This window comes from Lepidochelys olivacea, assembly GCF_965140295.1.
Source record: "Lepidochelys olivacea isolate rLepOli2 genome assembly, chromosome: 7".
NCBI lineage: Eukaryota > Metazoa > Chordata > Testudines > Cheloniidae > Lepidochelys > Lepidochelys olivacea.
The window spans coordinates 14,966,418-14,979,641 of record NC_140417.1 but is presented as its reverse complement, the minus strand read 5'-3'; positions in this window follow the sequence as shown (position 1 = coordinate 14,979,641).

Here is a 13,224-nt window from a genome sequence, read left to right as displayed (position 1 = left end):
TCGTGAAAGAGAGAAACTTTTGAACTTACACAGAGCTCTTACATAAGGACATAAGAATGGCCATACTGGGTCAGACCAATGATCCAGCTAGCCCAATATCCTGTCTTCTGACAGTGTCCAGTGCCAGATGCATCAGAGGGAGTGAACGTAACAGGACAATTATTGAGTGATCCATCCATCCTGTCATCTAGTCCCAACTTCTAGTAGTACATTCACAATAGTGAAATATATTGTTATATCAGATTCTTGGTTAAAATCAATGAGATCTCTAATATTGTTATTACAAGTGTTAGAAGAAGGTTGGGTTACTACTACTCAGTTATCCAAATCAAACCAATTGGCAGAGCTCATATTTTCACTGTTATACTTACAGTAACTGGATCATTAGATCCTGGTGTGTAAATTGATTTGATTTTTGGTATTACATTAGATTTTCTGATCCCCACGAGATTCTAAGAGTGATATCTTGGCAAGAATAGCACTGTATGCTCTTATAAAGTAATATGATATTGGTGAAAAGACCTTCAATCTACTCATTTGGGGATAAAAAAAAAAGCTGACTGACTCAGCGATCCCTTTTATTCAAATTCTTGCTATACATACTTTGGGTGACAAGTTAGTGCAGATGAAAACAGAATATATAGTACCAAGGAGAAGAACAGAGAGCAAACTGCAGCAGAACCAGCAACACCCACAGCAGCAATAAAGAATGAGTGTGGTACAGCACCTGTGTAGAACGCCTGAGGCCAGACTGGTAGGTGGCAGAAAGATTGCAATAGGAAATGGACATGGGGAGTGCCATATGCACTGAACACTGAAAAGCTGAAAACAGCATTTTAATGCTGTGAAAAAAACTTGTGACCTTGAATAAGGACAAGAATAGGGAGGAATAGATGATGTTGTGCAGGTTGGCACATGCAGTTGTTTGCCTAATTTAAGCATATAAATATCCAATCGATACATGACAGTCAGGTACTGTATTTGCATGTGGCCAGTTAGGCAATCAACTGTGTGTTTGTTTGTGTGTGTGTGTGTGTGTGTGCACGCACGCTTGTACACATAAGTAGTGAGTTGTGTACATATATTAGGTATTTGGACCGTTTTTTTAAAGGTTTCCTCCCACAGTAAGAATATAAAATGGTGCCTTTCCATGTGCTTGGAGTTAAGCATGAGTTTAAGTGTTCTGCTGAAAAAAGGACTTACAAATAAGTCTCTAAAGATCTTTTTACTGACCATCGTGAAATATTTTGCATGGGGCTCCTTACCTGCTTGCTAAATATAATTACATGGAGTGCAGTTAACTAAGCTTTAGTTCAGAAGGATCCGCCTTAATATTTTTTGATGTACATGGGTTGCACACAAGCCAGTATCTGGAATGGAACTTATCATGGAGAAACAGAAATACACTGGTTTTTTTTCCCACTAGAGTAAAATTTCTCATTTTCAAAAGACAATACAAATAAATTGGATGTCCTCCTTACAAGTAGCTGCAATTTAGGTGTCCTACCGGTCACTATTCCATGGTGCTTAGAAAAAAAAGATCACTGTCAACAGCCAAGCCTTGTAACGGTTATTCGTTCTATTAAAAGCAAGCATGTTTTATATTTTTTTAAAATACACACGCCTATGTTTTGAAAGTACTTTACACATAGCTTTATCTAAACAAAGCATCAAAAAGTGGAAAATCTAATCTGACAGTATGCATTCTAGTGATCCCTAATTTTCAGTCACTCTGCCATGTCTTCCAGGTTTCTATTTAATTAGTGTGGGAGGTAGTAGATTAAAGACCTGAATGCCTTTGCACTGACTTCAAATTATCTTGAGTTATTGTGATCGCTTTACTCTAAATTCTTTTTCAGTCTAATTTAATTCCTGCAGCATAAATGCCATTATTAATATCACATTTAGAAGACCAACCTCCTTCAGCCTCCTGGTAACTGCAGAATAACCACCTTTCTTTCTGGTTGATATTTGAAAAGTGTGGCCTGGAGTAAGAATAGCTTTAGGCTTAGCACAGATGAAATACATTCGTGGAGTTTGGTTTAAAAAAGAACTGCCCAATAGTTATACTATTACATTAGTTTAGAGAATAGCACTTCAAAACTGATTTTAGATTTTGCTTTTTATCTTGGGACTCTGTATGTAGATTGCAAGAATTGCAATAATTCCAGTTTTTATATAGCAGAGATATTTTCCTCAAATCATTCATTGTTTATGCAAGTGGATGGGAACCTGATTGGAGGAATATGGTGATAATGGCAGAAAGGGAGCTGTGATCCTCATCCTTTTCTTTGACCCCGTGGAAGCTCCTCTGTGGGTTCCCTGTAGGGAGTGGGGGACATGAAGTCGTATGGTGAGGGCTAGGGATAGGATTTGTGGGGGACTGCCCTGTTCTCCACATTGTTCCCTCACCTCGTATTGTGCAGGATGCATTAACAAATGTGCATAAACAAACATACAATACACTCCCTTCCACCTCCATCCCAAAGGAGTTGACTGAAAGAGAAGCCATGGCCGCATGACTCGAGAACCATGCTTCCATGGAATATGGAGTGGTAGGCCACAAAGCAGTGCAGAGTCATAGGCCATTGACACAATTAGCCAAGTAGCTCTTGTGGAATGCATGAATTTTAAAGGTCTGAATACCCTAGCAGTCCTGTATTGCTGGAGAAACTCCAGCCCTGAAGGAACGATGAGACTGAAGGTTCATGACTGGCACTTTATGGAGTGCCCTGTCTCGTGAGTTTGTCCCAGATAGGTAATGACCTGGCCCATCATATTTATAATTATGGTCAAAGCACATACATATTCTTAGTATTAAAAATGAGTAATTATATTGTGTTCTCTATAATAGATGTGTTTGGCTTTTTTAAATCATTACAATGAAAAGAGGAAGTACTCAAAATGCGTGGTTCTTTAGCTATCATTGCACACTCAGATTAAATTTTAGAACATATGTACCCATTTACCAGGGAGAACTGGCCACTTTTAGAACTTAAAGTGTCACTTTAAAAAAATAAACTAGCATTTATATCATAAACATGAAGCATCAAGGGGTTGCAAAAGCATTCAAAAATGAAACATCAAACATTTCAAACAAAGAAAGTGAATATTTCACAGCTCTACTGGGAAGGTCAAATGGAATTACCTTGATATTTCCTTATTGGTGGCATTAGGAGTGATCCTCTATCTCTGTGTCCATGAATCAATGGTCTAAGGATTTTCTGAAGGATGCAAGCAACAGTGAAATAACCTTTCTTGGTAGGTTGGCTAAGGTTAAATAATCAAATTGATTCTTGGACCAAGAAAATGATTAAAATTAGACAGAGCTGTGATCTTTTGTCAATATTGGTGGTATTAGGAAGCTGCATAGATGGGAAAATACAGAACATCCAGCTAATTTGGTAGGGAAAGAGTCTGAGATCCATTGATACAGTCATCATGGAGGCTAAGATTTGTTTGTAGATATAATTAACTCAGGGCCAGATTCTGATATCCTTACACTACAAAAATGGCCTCACTGGCTTCAGTGGAACTACATGGTGGAGTAAGATGCTACTCAGTAGGAGTAAGAGTGTCCAAATCTGGCCCTGCTACAACAATCCCAAATTCTTGCATAGCCTTGCTGTATTTATTCATGCTTTAGGAAATCTCCTTGATGCTATCCATTGCATATCAGCTAATGTGGAAGTCATAATGCACTGTAATTCAATCTGATTTAGTTAGGATGCATAAATCAGACAATAAAGAAGTCATGATGCACAGTAGCTTCATTGTCCTTGTTAGGATCACATACTTTTCAGTAGTGATGACTTCTATAATCTTGGAAGTGATTCAGAGAGTAGAAATTGGGTGTCAGCTAAATACTGTTAGATTTCCTTTCAGACAGTGGTAGTCACATTTGCAAATGTCCATTCACTGAGCAAACCTCTAAGGTTTTATGTATAGTGTCATCCTAAATCTGCTGGGTAGAGCCCTGTGTATACATAAGCAGCCTGCATAATGGTCAACAACAAAGCTCTTCAAAACAAAATTTATTAAATTGACAAATGCACTTTAGTAGTTAAATTAGTCAAATATCTGCTACACTATATAAACTTACTTTCTCTCATGTTCTTCCTCCCATTTTAGACCATTCCTGAAGAAGGTATCAAGGTCAAAACTTGCTTTGTATTTCATGAATTTATCATAAACCCATTTGTTTCTCTGTAGCCATCACCATGAGATCAAATGAGAAAGGGAAGGAGGAATGTTTCAAATACTCAAGTTTCAGTTCTGCCCATTAGAGTTCCTGAAGTAAAACATATAGCAAAATATTGCAGAGAATTCAGTGTGTTGAGAGATCTTCATTGCTTATTTTAACTGTAATGCATTATTTGGACTGCTAAGCAAAATCTAAATGATAAATGTTTATATTTTGATGAAATCTATATCTTGGGATTTTATATAAGAAAAGCCACTGTTGCCATTTTAATTTATTAGGGGACAGTTATGTACAGATGGTATATACAGAGTCATTTCCTGACTGTAGTCCAGAGTAAGTTGATTTGTGGTTTAATGATTTTTATCAAAATGAAATAAGCGTTTGATCTTTGGATTTGATCTGACTATATCTGCAGCTGCTACTCCACTACAGCAATTACTTCCAAACTGGGCGTTATGCCCAGGCAAATGGAGTTTGTCCTTGTTTCATGTCTCATTGACTGTCCTGATAATACACATAAGTAACAGTCTAAGCTCTTCCTTCTTATAAATTTGATAGCTGTGAAAACGAGTAATATGATTTTTCTCCCCTAATCAAAGACGAGTGCTGTGCTAGAATAAAGCATTTAGTGGGACCAGTTAATTTTATTAATATAAAACTTAAAGACATTTCTAAATAAAATTTAGTATGAATGCATGTAATTTTCTCTACATAATCCTGCCATAACCCTTTTTATAGGAAAACAAGAAACTCATCTATACTTTCTAAATCTAGGCCCTTACTGGTAATCTTCACATCTGTCTATCTATTTTAAGAATTGTCCTGTGGAGATTTTTGTATATATACTGGAGCAAATCTATTCTTTGTATAACTCCACCGAAGCCAATTGAGTTGTGCCAGAGATGAATTTGGCCCATTATAACATCATATGAAATACGTGACTCTGTATTTGCTAAAAGCATGAACTAGGCTAATTTTAATGCTAGCTCATATTTTCTTTGCATGAAATATCTTTCCTATCTTTCCAACGCAATATTTTTTCTTTACTTACCCCTAAGGGTCAGCAAAAGTGTTCAGCATCCAGCAGCAAATAGTTAAGCTTCATCCGAGGGCAAACCCTGCAAACTGTTGTTCACGTGAATAGTCCTGACCCATGTGAGTTGCCCCATTGGCTGCGGTGTACTAGACAGGAAAGTAATGTGAAATAGTATGGGCTACTCATATGAGTAGTATCAGCCCTCTAGTTAGTAGCATGCAGTTTGTTCTTTGAATGGAATGGTATTATTTTTTTCCACTGTTTTAGTGCTAAACTATCTTTCATGCATCTAACAGAGCTCAAGTCTTCAGATTTGTAGCATTAAATAGGTTCAGTTGCACAAAATTACAAAACAGACCAAGGATCTATACTTCACCCTATTTACAGTCACATGGAAAAATGCATGACACCTTAACTCTGTAGCACTTAGATTTTAAATAGTCATTTTTGGCAGAATAGTCTGAGGTACAGATCCATATGTGATAAAAATGGAAATAACTGGAGAGCAATGGGATCGAGCTGACTATGGATTTACATTTCTACCAGAAACTGACATAAAACAGGTAGTTATGAGTATACCAAAAGGATTTCCTTCGCCACAGTTGCTACTGTGTCTTTAGCAGATCAGACCACATGTACTCTATTCACTTCTTAATCCAGGAAAATTAAAATCACCAGTGATAGCTTCATTGTCTTGCCATCTGCTGCTCCAGGTGCTCCCGTGCTTTATCAGAGATGGAGCAATGTGACCTAGAATTCAATTGCATAGTTGGGATTGTTCCCAGAAGTCCTGAGTTTCAATCTCATGACATCGAAATAAAGTAAACATTAAGAATTGATGCAAGAACATATGTCCTTGTATACCTCATCGGAAGTCTATTGTGGAGCTATTTTTAGACATTTACCAACTTGCAGTCACCAGAATATCAAGCTTAGTGTAATGTTCAGAAAAATGTACAGCTACCTCTCTAAAGATGCAAACAAATTTAGTTCAGTTGTGGGGGATGGTTTATGATTGTGGAAGCGTTGGGACCCAATTCTGCAGCCCTTTCGGATGTCCTAAATTTGAGTTAATTTATCTCAAATGGAAATGGTTGAAAACTGCAAAACTGTGTTCCTTTTCTATGTAATGCTGCTAATAAACAACCCTAAGCTTGGGTGACATGATTCTTATCTTACACCTGTTTCCCACTTGTGTAATTCCACTGAATTAAGTGGTTGAATCCTGATGTCCAAATATGGGGAAGTGATGAAAATGATTATCTTCTGTTTTCGAGTTTTCCGCTAAATATTCATACTACTCAACAGGCTGAGCAAACTGTTAGCCCTAGCCAGTCTGGGTGAAGTGTTACAACGCATTCTCGTGTGGCACCAAGAAGATTTAAAATGCATTCAGCTTGTAGAACACCTGGGACATTCGTGTGTTTTCAGATGAAGCAGTCTCTAGCGCTCTTTTCTCTGCCTTGTTTCACCTGACGAACATGGTCTGAGCAAAGCACTTGATGGTCATTTTGCTGTAAGAAATTAAAAACAATATATGAGAGGAAATGGAAAGAGGAGCTATTCTGAGAGCTTTTTCCATCTCCTTCATTGCTAGGAAACTGCTACCCATGACTGCACCACATTTCATCTTCTCAACAGCTGCCTAATTTGTACTGCAGAATTAAGGGCTATTTACAGAGGAAACTTTCACAAGAGAAGGGGGAAAATGTAAATGTGGTTATTTTTCCCCTTTCATTGCTTTCATAGGACCTGATTAATTTTGGAACAAATCTAAAAATGTATGGAAACCAACTGTGCTAATGACAGCGAGAGCCAAGGCCTCGAGGTTTAAGTGATTTCCCGTGGGCAGATACCGGTACTTGTGTGGTGCTACAGTGACTTCAGTGAGGCTCAGTGCAGGTGTAGAAGTCCACTTGCATGGATCTCATTGTAGGCTTGAGACTCTGAGGGCTAGATCTACAAAAGGATTGAGGCACCTAACTCTCGTGGGGCCCCTAAGACAATATTTAGATCCTCAAAACCCCTGCTTAGCCATCACCTAACCCTCTTTTTTGCCTAAAGTCCCCATGTACCTACATTCCTGCTGCTTGGTAGGACTTAGGAGGCTTTGCGCATGATCTGTCTTTGCTCCAGCATGATTATCAAACTAGACATTCCCTGCTTCTTGCTTATAAGGCAGGAGAGATTTAACAGGAGAGGTTGAAAAACCCACCCCAGAAGAGCCAATAGCGCAGTAGTTACAGAATCATAGACTTTAAGGTCAGAAGGGACCATTATGACCGTCTAGTCTGACCTCCTGCACAATGCAAGCCAGAGAACTCACCCACCCACTCCTGTAACAAACCCCTAACCTATGTCTGAGCTACTGAAGTCCTTGAATTGTGGTTTAAAGACTTCAAGGTGCAGAGAATCCTCGAGCAAGTGACCCATGCCCCACGCTGCAGAGGAAGGCGAAAACCCCCCAGGGCCTCTGCCAATCTGCCTGGGAGGAAAATTCCTTCCCGACCCCAAATATGGCAATCAGCTAAACCCTGAGCATGTGGGCAAAACTCACCAGCCAGACATCCAGGAAAGAATTCTGTGCAGTAACTCAAATCCCACCCCATCTAACGTCCCATCACAGGCCATTGGGTATATTTGCCGCTAATAGTCAAAGTTCAATTAATTGCAAAAATTTGGCTATCCCATCATACCATCCCCTCCATAAACTTATCAAGCTTAGTCTTGAAGCCAGATATGTCTTTTGCCCCCACTGCTCCCCTTGTAAGGCTGTTCCAGAACTTCACTCCACTGAGGGTTAGAAACCTTAGTCTAATTTCAAATCTAAACTTCCTAATGGCCAGTTTATATCCATTTGTTCTTGTGTCCACATTGGTACTGAGCTTAAATAATTCCTTTCCCTCCCTGGTATTTATCCCTCTGGTATATTTATAGAGAGCAATCACACTCATATGCAATCACACTCATAGTGTGGGAGGCCTGGGGTTTGAACGTGCGTCTGCATGTCTTGGGTGAGAGCTCTAACCACTCGTGTGTGGGATTGTGGCGGTGGGTGGTGCCACTATGACCTCCTCTGTTTTTGGTGAGAAAGGGCTGGCCTGACTTGGGCACCTACTTCCAGAGAGGAATTCATAGCTGTGAATCCTGTGTGGAGGGAGGTGCTTCCTCCAGCCCAGAGTTAGTCACCTATGTCCCGCTGAGGGGCAGGGCGTAGGTCAAACTGCTCTCCCTCAGGATTTCCTACTGGCTCCCTCAGGTGGCTGCCTGTTCAGTGTGCTGGCTTCTGTAAATCCCATTCTTAGGCACCTAACTCTCCCATTCATTGTATAAGGAGCCTGGGTGCCAAATTCAGGTTGGCAGGGTGCCTAGAGGTTAAGCCCTACAACACTGAGCCTCAGTGCCTTTTGTGGATCTAGCCCTAAAGGCCTAATGCTTATTTACAATAACATCTCTTTGCCCTGTTCTTAGGGCTCCTTCATGTTGCCAGAGGGTGTAAAGATGCCTTAGTGTAAATGAGAATTGGGGCCTAAGAGTTTAAAGATGGTAGAAGTGTTGGAGTGAAAAACAACTTTTGAAACCAGCTAAATTCCCTGCCATGAACACAATATCAGAATGACTTCTGCTATCAGCTAGTCAGGGTTCAGAGAGATGAGTGCAGCTTTGCCATTTAACTCTCTGAGAATTAATCCCCACTGATACCACAGCCTTGTATCATGGGTTTATGGAGGATTCTCCCTAGAGGGAATTAGTGTCTTCCTGTATAAAGAACAATGGGTGGAAAATGGGTAAATATGAATCCCTTTTTCCTTTTCTGTTTGTTGTTTTGTTATGCCTTCCTTATTTACTATGTACAATTACATATTTCTTTTCATGCAATTATTCATTCTCTACTTTTTTTCTTCTTATAACCTCACTGTCTCACCCTGCCTCACTGGACCTGGGGGCCTCGAACTGTTAACCCCACATTATTGCCATATTTCCTCCTGGCCGTTCCCTCAGAATTCCCCACTTGTGACTATGAGCAAAGTTTCAGGAGAGCAGCCAAATGTCAAGTCCCCTCAAATTACTGTACCGTATAAATAGACTAACAGATGCAAACAGTATGTTAGAATAGCTCTGTTCAACAAAAATTAATACTTACAGGAGCTGTCCTCAACATGTCCCAAAGGCAGGCCAGATGGTCACTGTTAGCATGGCCCGCCAACTCTAAGGCATGCAGCCAACTTGCTGTCCCACATTTGTCCCAGGCACCCCCACTTAATTTCTTTGCACCAATGTTGCACAGAGTGGTTTGCAATTCTGAAGTTCTTATTTTTAAAGATCTGGGAGTTGTTTGCAAAGATTGACCCAGATTAAATGGCACTAAAGACTCAGTGCCTGGCTGTGTAATGAAACTGTCATTGTTCAGAATAGAAGTGGTTGGTCTTCCTGCATGTCCTCTTTGGGTACGTCACCCATGAATGTCTATAGGCTCAGGATATTTCCTGTGAGCTTTTCCATGAAGATTCAGTGAAAAGTGATAACTCCAAGGGAAACTCAGCAGCTTTCCTGGGCTTCCAAGGGGCTTATTTGTATTGTCTGAGTGGGTCCAGAAAAGCTCATTCTACACCAGCCAATAGGTTACAAAGCCTATGTAGAGTCTCGGAGCCCTTTTTCGTCTTTTTTTAAATTATTATTATTATTATTTTATTTATTATCCTGTGCATTATCAATCAAGGAGGTGTCAGACACAACCGCTGCACTGAAGCAAGAGGATAATGACAGGTTAGTTTATGTGAGCTGAACTATTTTGGGGAGAACACACTGCAGAATCATATCAGTAGAATGGATGAGCACTTTGAAGAACAAAAAGCATTTAATGAAAAAATGCTGCTTCAGTTTTTCTGGCCGACTCTCTCAGGGTAATGCATGCCCAGAGAGCCTGATCCTGAAAGGTGCTGAGTACTTTCTTGTATTCAGGGGCCACACAGCACATCACAGGATGAGGCCCTACTAGCGTATTGGCTGGTTCACATGGCTTGCATGCGCTATGAAACATTAATTACTTTGCTGTGTTTGCTTTTCATTTTATACTGTCATATATTGCATCTTCCCACACAGGCAGTGTAACAAAGCAAATGGCTTCATTACAGATTGAAGAAAAGCACCAGATAAGAGCTGATGTGCAACTTCAAAATCTTGTTTGTGACAAACCGTGAGTAACCCATCAAGCAACACCAGGTTTGCAAGTATTTGAGTCATGTTTGGAAAGAGCAAACCATTCTAGGCAGCTCTAATTATCTTTTTTTTTTTAAAGTGCGATTTCTTTCCTTCTGGTTAGATGTAAAGTTTGTCAAACTTGCCTGTCTTTAAAGTACTGAAAGGTACAAAAACTTCTCAGACTCCCCTTTCTTTTTTTCTTAGTATCACCATGCTCTCGTCTCCAGCCAAATCCTCTATGAAAAAATGGAAAAAGACTCTTCTGAACTGCAGCAGGAGGGATATTTAGCAAGATATTGCTACATTTAATGCTTTTTCGGGCTTCTTTTAATTGCAAAGGGCACAAGGCGCTAACTTTTCCCCCTTTTCTTCTTGTCTCAAAATTACAGAAATCTCCCTGGTCTTTAACAAGGGACAATCCTTCCCCTCTGCCCCCATACTACACGAAGCACAAAGCACAGGAAGGCTTGACACAGTGACACTGGTGGGATTCCAGTGTAGCAAGGAGGAACAGAGGGTTGGATCCTTGTGCGTGGGCTCTGCCCTGCACGGAGCTGTACCATACTGTGGCTCACTGCAGTTCAGCAATAAGGGGTGTTTCAGAAACAGGCTGGGAGAAGAATAGGCAGGGCTCAGGAGAGCAGCTACTATACATATACACTGGCCCTTCCCCACAAGGAGAGGGGTTAGTGAAAGTCATTGACTGCTCCGAGCCAATGCTGAGTTAAGGCAATCTGGGGCCAAGGGCACACAAGGACACAGAGCTTCCTGTCTCTAACCCCACATGGAGCCATGGTGTTATAGAGTCTTCCTCACTTCGCAGCAAATCAGGGTCTGTGGCATATGACCCCTGTTTCCTTGGGAGCAGCAAAGGCAGCTATGGGGATCCTCTGCACCCCATAAAACAGGGGTGGCAACATTGAGTCCTCAGTATTTACCCCAGCAACCAGGTTATATATATAGATGAATAGGCCAGGCCCACTTGATTCTTCTCTCCCTGCCATACACCCAGGCCTCTGGAAGTGACTTGGCAGGACTTCCCAAGGCAAAGGGCCTGGTCTAAACACCCCATTTAGATGCATGAAGCCATCTACACATCTGAGCTATTGTTCCAGGCACTCTGCAAACTCAGGCAGACATTGCTGCCTCTGTTACACTTGATTTGTTTTCAGTCTTCTCTTCATGGTTACAGGGGGCTAGAGCCTTCATAGATTCATAATATTAAGGTCAGAAGGGACCATTATGATCATCTAGTCTGACCCCCCGCACAACGCAGGCACAACGCAGTTCAATACAAATAGTTCACCCACCTACTCCTGCGAAAAACCTCTCACCTATGTCTGAGCTATTGAAGTCCTCAAATCGTGGTTTAAAGACTTCAAGGAGCAGAGAATCCTCCAGCAAGTAACCTGTGCCCCATGCTACAGAGGAAGGCAAAAAACCTCCAGGGCCTCTTCCAATCTGCCCTGGAGGAAAATTCCTTCCCGACCCCAAATATGGCGATCAGCTAAACCCTGAGCATATGGGCAAGATCTTCTTTAAATGAAAGCTGAGATTCTAGCACATGATTCCAGCAGCTACGGCCCTTGGCACAGACCGTATGGTGCCTATTCCTTTACTCAGCATGCATCCCAACCCCGTGGACCCACCCAGAGCCTGACTACTCAGGCTGTATGCTAGAGACAAGATTTAGCCCTTGGTGGCAAAGTTCTTCAGATACTATACTAAGCAGCATTAAACATCTGAGGAGAATATTCTTCCAATTTTAACCTCTTACACACAATGACAAAGTTATTATGGTGAGATGTTGGGGGGAAGAATTGCATTCAGGTCCCATCCTCTGCTTAGTCCGGAAAATAGAGAACAATGGCAAATATGCACACAGTAGTATCTGTAAAGTTGGCATCATTTAAGTGTCACTTCTACATGATTGCCTTTCCTGAGAAGAAATTAGGGCAAATAATTTTTCAAACCCTGTAATATGTCATTCCCACAAAAATTGTTTTTGGGAGTAGGTCCTTCTAGGAATGACATCCCATATATACTCAAGGCCTTGGGCAGGTCACTTCACCTCTCTGCCTCAGTTTCCCCATTTGTAAAACGGGGCTAATAATACGGACTTCCTTTTTGAAGCATTTTGATATCGGTTGATAAAGTGTTATGTAAGAGCTAGCTATTTTTGTTACCTGAACACCAGTAGGTAACTCCCCAAATGGGAATTACCAAAATTGCTATACATTTTTAAAAAACAAACATCTGTATGACCCTTCTTCATTGATCTAAGTGAAGCATATAGCAACATTCTTCAGAGGCTTCAACAGGGAATCCCAATGAAGTATCCCTTTCTCACACAAGCATGACACACATTGATGTTACTAATAGCAGGCAAAGGCATCAACTTTCAAAAGTTTCTAGCTGTTGCACCTTGAATGATGAAGATGCCCTACTGACCACAGACTTCCAGAGTGGGGTGGGAAGGGCTATTTACAATATAGAGCTGACAGATCAAATAGAGCTACTTCCTGATTCCTGATTAGCTCAGGAAGGGGTGAATTCACTCTTCCATTCTAAGCAGAAAACACATGGCAGTGCAGGGTCCTGAGGGTTAGAAGGTTAAAATTATGAGATGACCGACAGAATGTCAGTCGTGATGACTGGAGAGCAGTACGGCCAATAGCGGTATATAAGCTTGGCACCAGGCTGCCAGAAAGCATGAATTTCAAATGCAGAAGATTGTGCAAAAAGCAGTTCCCACAATTTAACAAACAGAAGATTATAATAG